This window comes from Oryctolagus cuniculus, chromosome 18, assembly GCF_964237555.1.
Source record: "Oryctolagus cuniculus chromosome 18, mOryCun1.1, whole genome shotgun sequence".
NCBI lineage: Eukaryota > Metazoa > Chordata > Mammalia > Lagomorpha > Leporidae > Oryctolagus > Oryctolagus cuniculus.
This window is the reverse complement of record NC_091449.1, coordinates 2,822,683-2,828,462: the sequence shown is the minus strand read 5'-3', so window position 1 is coordinate 2,828,462 and position 5,780 is coordinate 2,822,683. Positions and strand designations below refer to the sequence as shown.

The 5,780-nt window shown below is 48.1% G+C and overlaps 1 long non-coding RNA gene across 1 annotated transcript; it reads right to left on the bottom strand.

Annotated features, from left to right (window-relative positions):
- Positions 1 to 4,197: 4,197 nt before the first annotated feature.
- On the bottom strand, positions 4,198 to 5,759 carry LOC138846769 (uncharacterized). The gene is made up of 2 exons (XR_011384308.1): positions 5,591 to 5,759; positions 4,198 to 4,944 (listed from the first exon to the last, which is right to left on the bottom strand). It is a non-coding gene; the product is annotated as an uncharacterized lncRNA (long non-coding RNA).
- Positions 5,760 to 5,780: the final 21 nt, after the last annotated feature.

Genomic DNA, 5,780 nt, shown 5'->3' with positions numbered 1-5,780 from the left:
CTCAACTTGTTGAAATGGTGGACTGCTTGGTTCTTCCATTCACCCAACACTGAGAATTAATGTGTAGGGTAGCAGGAGAATATCATTTAATTTGGGCAACAACCCTACTGGAAGGTTCTGCTGTGCTATGCTGACTCAGATGGATCAACACCTTGTCCAGGATCACATAAGCTACAGAGCTGAGATCTGACCCACGTGTGACTGTTTCTTTGTACAAAGATTTGCACCTCTCACCTAGGAAATAAATACGAGTCTGAAGACATGGCTGCTCCAGGAGTTACTGTGTGCTAGTTTTCCAGTGGGTTTCTTGGATTCCAACACCAGCTCCACCCCTTACTGTGTATGTAACTTGGGGAAGTAACTGTCTGTTAATGCCTTACTATACCATCTGTAAAAGGTGGACTTGATAGTAGAGTATAAGCTCTCATCATCACGATTAGAACCATTATTTGATTCATTCAACAAACTGTTGGTTACCATGGGTAAAGATATTTTGACCATTTTGTTTTAACACATATACATATACTCATTTGCTAATCTGTTGATAGAAGACCAACAGTTTTTGTTGTTTTTATTCCTAATGGGGTCTATGGACTTGCAATTTCCAGTTAGTCCCCTAAACAGGGAGCAGGAACACAGGCTTTCATGTAAAGCAATTTGAAAACAGAACCCTTTTATTTACTTAAAAGGCAGAGTTAGAGAGAGAGAGCGAGCGAGCGAGCGCTCTTCTAATTGCTGGTTTCCTCCCCAAATGTCTGCAATGGCTAGGGCTGAGCCAGAAGCTTCCTCTGGGTCTCACATGGGTGCAAGGACCCAAGGACTTGGGCCATCCTCTGCTGCTTTCCCAGGTGCATTAGCAGGGAGCTGGATCTGAAGTTGGGCAACCAGGACCCATATGGAAATGCTGGCACAGCAGGTGGTGGCTTAACCTGCTTATTCCACAGTGCCAGCCCCAGCAACTTTTTAGGCTAAAAAGAGGAAAATCTCATTTTTGTGCCTATCTTGGCAATTTGAATTTAACACATTTTTTCCATTATTTTTATTAATGACTGGCCTTTAACTTGTCTTCCCCAATCACTTAAGTTTATTTCAATGAAAGTAATTCCTAGGGCTGGTGCTGTTGGTGTAATAGGCCTTCGCCTGTGGCACCAGCATCTCATATGGGCACTGGTTTGTGTCCCAACTGCTCCTCTTCTGATCTAGCTCTCTGCTGGTGGCCTGGGAAAGCAGCAGAAGATGGCCCACGTGTTTGGGCCCCTGTACCTGCATGGGAGACCTGGAAGAAGCTCCTGGCTCCTGGATTTGGATTGGCCCAGCTCCTGCCATTGCAGCAGATGGAAGACATCTCTCTCTGTCTCTCCTTCTCTCTGTCTGTAACTCTGCCCCTGAAAAAAAAAAGTAGTTATTCACCTATGTACTCTATATTTTCATGGTTTATGTTAGTTAATTGTATTACCTAACTGAAACAGATCCTATTAGCATGAAAAATTGGGAATAAAATACAACCTGCTCTTGGTAATCACACAACTGAACTGACAGAAGGAAGGCAGGTGTGAGAGGATGCAGGCTTACTGGATAAGCGTTATGCTAGCCATGGGCATTAGCTGAGCCCTCCACATCCACAGGTATGTTTTACAAAGGTGCTGGAGAATCCAGAGATCACATAGAAAGTCAGGTTTGGGGCCGGAGCTGTGGCATAGCAGTTAAAGCTGCCACCTGCAGTGCCCCAACTTCTCCTTCTTTCTTTGTGTAACTCTGACATTCGAATAAATAAATAACTCTGAAAAAAAAATTCAGCCTATGAGCTAATGAGGCCATGAAGGTAAATATTAAAAAAAAAAAATAGTGAAGTCTCAGAGAGAGAGATTCTACTGAGTCAACCTCACAGGGTTAAGGTTTGAATGAGATAATAGTTATACAACATAATGCTTGGCACTGCTATTATCCGAATGTGTCCCCCCACATTCATGTTTCAGAAACCTACTCCCCTTGAGGCCAGCACTGTGGTGCAGCGGGTTAATGCCCTGGAATGAAGCGCTGGCATCGCATATGGGCGCCGGTTCAAATCCTGGCTGCTCCACTTCCGATCCAGCTCTCTGCTATGGTCTGGGAAAGCAGTGGAAGATGGCCCAAGTCCTTGGGCCCCTGCACCCGTGTGGGAGACCTGGAAGAAGCTCCTGTCTCCTGATTGGCGCAGCTCTGGCCGTTGCGGCCAACTGGGGAGAGAACCATCGGATGGAAGACCTCTCTGCATCTCCTTCTCTCTCTGTGTAATTTCTTCAAATAAACAAATAAACCTATATGTATTTAAAGAAGGGAAGGGAAGGGAAGGGAAGGGAAGGGAAGGGAAGGGAGGGGAGGGGAGGGGAGGGAAGGCAGGGCAGGGCAGGGCAGGGGAGGGGAGGGGAGGGGAGGAACCTACTCCCCAGTGGCACAGTGTTGGAGGTGGAGACTTTTGGGAGGTGTTCAGGGCATGAGGGGATGAATGCTAGAAAAAGAGCCTTTCTACCTCCGCCCTGTGAAAGCGCAGCAGGAAAGCCGACACATGACGCCGGCCCCTTTCTCTTGGCTCCCAAGCCTCCAGAACTGTGAAAGAATAAACCTCTCCTCTTTATAAATTACCCAGCATGAATTACTCTGTTACAGCAGCACAAAGTAAACAAAGAGAGCCCACAGTATGTTCTCAATTAAGGTTAATTATATTATCTGGGGTGGTATTGTCTAATAAAAATCTAATGGGAGGGGCTGGCACTGTGGCACAGCAGGTTAAAGCCCTGGCCTGCAGCGCCGGCATCCCTTATGGGTGCCAGTTCAAGACCCGGCTGCTCCTCTTCCAATCCAGCTGTCTGCATGGCCTGGAAAAGCAGTGGGAGATGGGCCAAGTCCTTGGGCCCCTAAGCTGTGTGGGAGACCCGAAGGAAGCTCCTGGTTCCTGGCTTCAGAAGGGTGCAGCTCCGGTCGTTGCGGCCATCGGAGGGGTGAACCAGCAGATGGAAGGCCTCTCCCTCTCCCTCTCTCTTTTTTTTTGACAGGCAGAGTGGACAGTGAGAGAGAGAGGGAGAAAGGTCTTCCTTTTGCCGTTGGTTCACCCTCCAATGGCTGCTGCGGCCCGTGCACCACGCTGATCCAATGGCAGGAGCCAGGTGCTTCTCCTGGTCTCCCATGCGGGTGCAGGGCCCAAGCACCTGGGCCATCCTCCACTGCACTCCCTGGCCACAGCAGAGAGCTGGCCTGGAAGAGGGGCAACCGGGACAGAATCCGGTGCCCCGACTGGGACTAGAACCCGGTGTGCTGGCGCCGCAGGCGGAGGATTAGCCTAGTGAGCTGTGGTGCCGGCCTTCTAACTCTGACTTTCAAATAAATAAAATTAATCTTTTAAAAAAAATTTAATGGGAGCCACAGCTGTTATAAACTAAAAGCCACATAAAAAAAAAAAAACAAGGCAGGCACCACGGCTCACTAGGCTATTCCTCTGCCTGTGGCACCAGCACCCTAGGTTCTAGTCCTGGTTGGGGTGCCAGTTCTGTCCCAGTTGCTCCTCTTCCAGTCCAGCTCTCTGCTGTGGCCTGGGAGTGCAATGGAGGATGGCCCAAGTGCTTGGGCCCTGCACCAGCATGGGAGCCCAGGAGGAAGCACCTGGCTCCTGACTTTGGATTGGAGTGCGCCGGCCATGGCCACTTGGGGGCGAACCAACGGAAAAGGAAGACCTTTCTCTCTGTCTCTCTAACTCTGCCTGTCCAAAAAAAAAAAAAAAAAAAAAAAAAAAAAAAACCCCACAGATTAAGCAATTTAAATAATATATGATTTAACTAAAAATATTCAAAATTATCCTTCCAATATGTAAGAGATTTAAAAATTATTAATTAGGTCAATTATATTCTTTTTGTATCAAATCTGTATTAAGCGTGTATTTCTTCCTTATGGCACATCTCAATTTGAATGCTAAATTTTCTTCAAATTATGGAACACAGAATTTACAGTGGAAGAGTAGAGTCACAGTTCTAAACTGCTCCAAAATACCTGTCCAATAACTGAATGTGTCAATTTTAAATTTCAATTGAACTAAACAGCCAGTTTCTACCCGTAACCCAAGCCTTCTGAAACAAGCAAACGAAAATGAATAAATAACCATCACAGTCACCGAAATAGGAGGCGAGCAGTAAATATGTAAAAACATCCAGTGCAGAAGTCAGTAGCTAGGCATAAGAACATCCTCCATTTAATACACTAGAATGAGATAAATCTTTGAGAACAAATTTTACTGTTAACTCTCATAATACAACTCTTTGAGGACAGAGATCCTGCATGGAAAGCTAGCACACAGTGAGTCCTGTTGTTAATTTAACAGTTAACACGCTTACGTATGACGTCAGTGGTCACCCCAGGCTCTTGACATGAGCTGCCTAGGCTATGGAAGCCTTTTGAATCTATTGTACCAATGTTAACATTTTAGTTCGGCAAAAATATTGTGATGACATGAGCTATGAATAATAGGAGAGGTGGGGTTAGGGATATACAGGAGCTCTCTATACCATCATTACAACTTCTCTGTGAATATAAAATTACTCCAAATAAAAAATGTTTAACATTGAAAAAAAAACCCTTTCAGTTACAAAATTCCTCAGGCAAGCTCCTAAGGAGAGGGGTATTTAGCCCAGTTTTGTTATGGTTTCCACATTAGTTTGGGTGTCTCCCCGAGGCCCAGGACACAGAGTCCTGCCCTTGGCCTCCCACCTCCTCCCCGGCCAGTAAGCAGCTTTGAAACCCACCCTTCAGGTCATGTAATTCTTCCACCCCGGATCTGAGGGCCTCAAGGGAGACGTAGAACACAGACGCTGGCTGCCACCTGCTGGCCACATCCAGCTATTGCTCGAACAAACGCAGAAGTGCAGCTGCTTCCCCACCGCTTTCTCAAACTGAGCTCCAGGAGGCGCCCGGCAGAAGCTGCAAGGGAGACCGGCCGGGGGTCAGACAGGGCGTCAACAGGACTGTGGGAGACGGGGGAGCTACCATAAATCTCCAGCAAAGTGGATCGAGACCCAGAGTTCGTCTCTCTTGAGAGACTTTTCAAGAAACCCCAATTCATGTGGAAAGCACCTGTTGTTTAGGCATGGGAACTGCTGGTGAACACACCTTGAAGCCGAAGCTGGCTGCGGTCCACGGCCCACTAGCTACTGACTTTGTTCTGACTGGATGTTTGCACATATTTACTGCTCGCCTCCTATTTCGCTGACTGTGATGGTTATTTATTCATTTTCGTTTGCTTGTTTCAGAAGCAGATACAGAGACGGTGGTGGAGAGCGCCCATCCACCAGCTCACGCCACAAATAAAGGCCTGGGACACTTACGAGAGAAAAATGCCGATTTTACCGATGGCAGCACTTAGCCATTCCATACCTGAGCTCCTAAAACACGCACCCTTCACCTCCAGTGAAATCGGGAGGTAGAGAAAATCCTGGAAGCTCAAATAATGTGTAGTATCGGGTAAAATACGATCCCGAACGTAGCAGCCGCATTGTAGACCCCCCCATACCCCCGCAGTCACAACCCGCCACAGTTTCGGCAGCCCAAGCGGGGCCACAGCTCACACCTGCTCGCACGAGACTCATAATCTCGCCACGGTCACTTCAAAGGCCTTCGCGGTAGGCGCCTCCGGACCCTCCCCACCTCCTCGCGTCCATCCTCGGAGTCGCCTCATCCGCAAGGCCGCCAGTCGGCCCACCGGCCGCGCAGGCGCAACACCGCCCGGCGCAGCCGCGGGCCGCGAGGGCTTCTGGGAA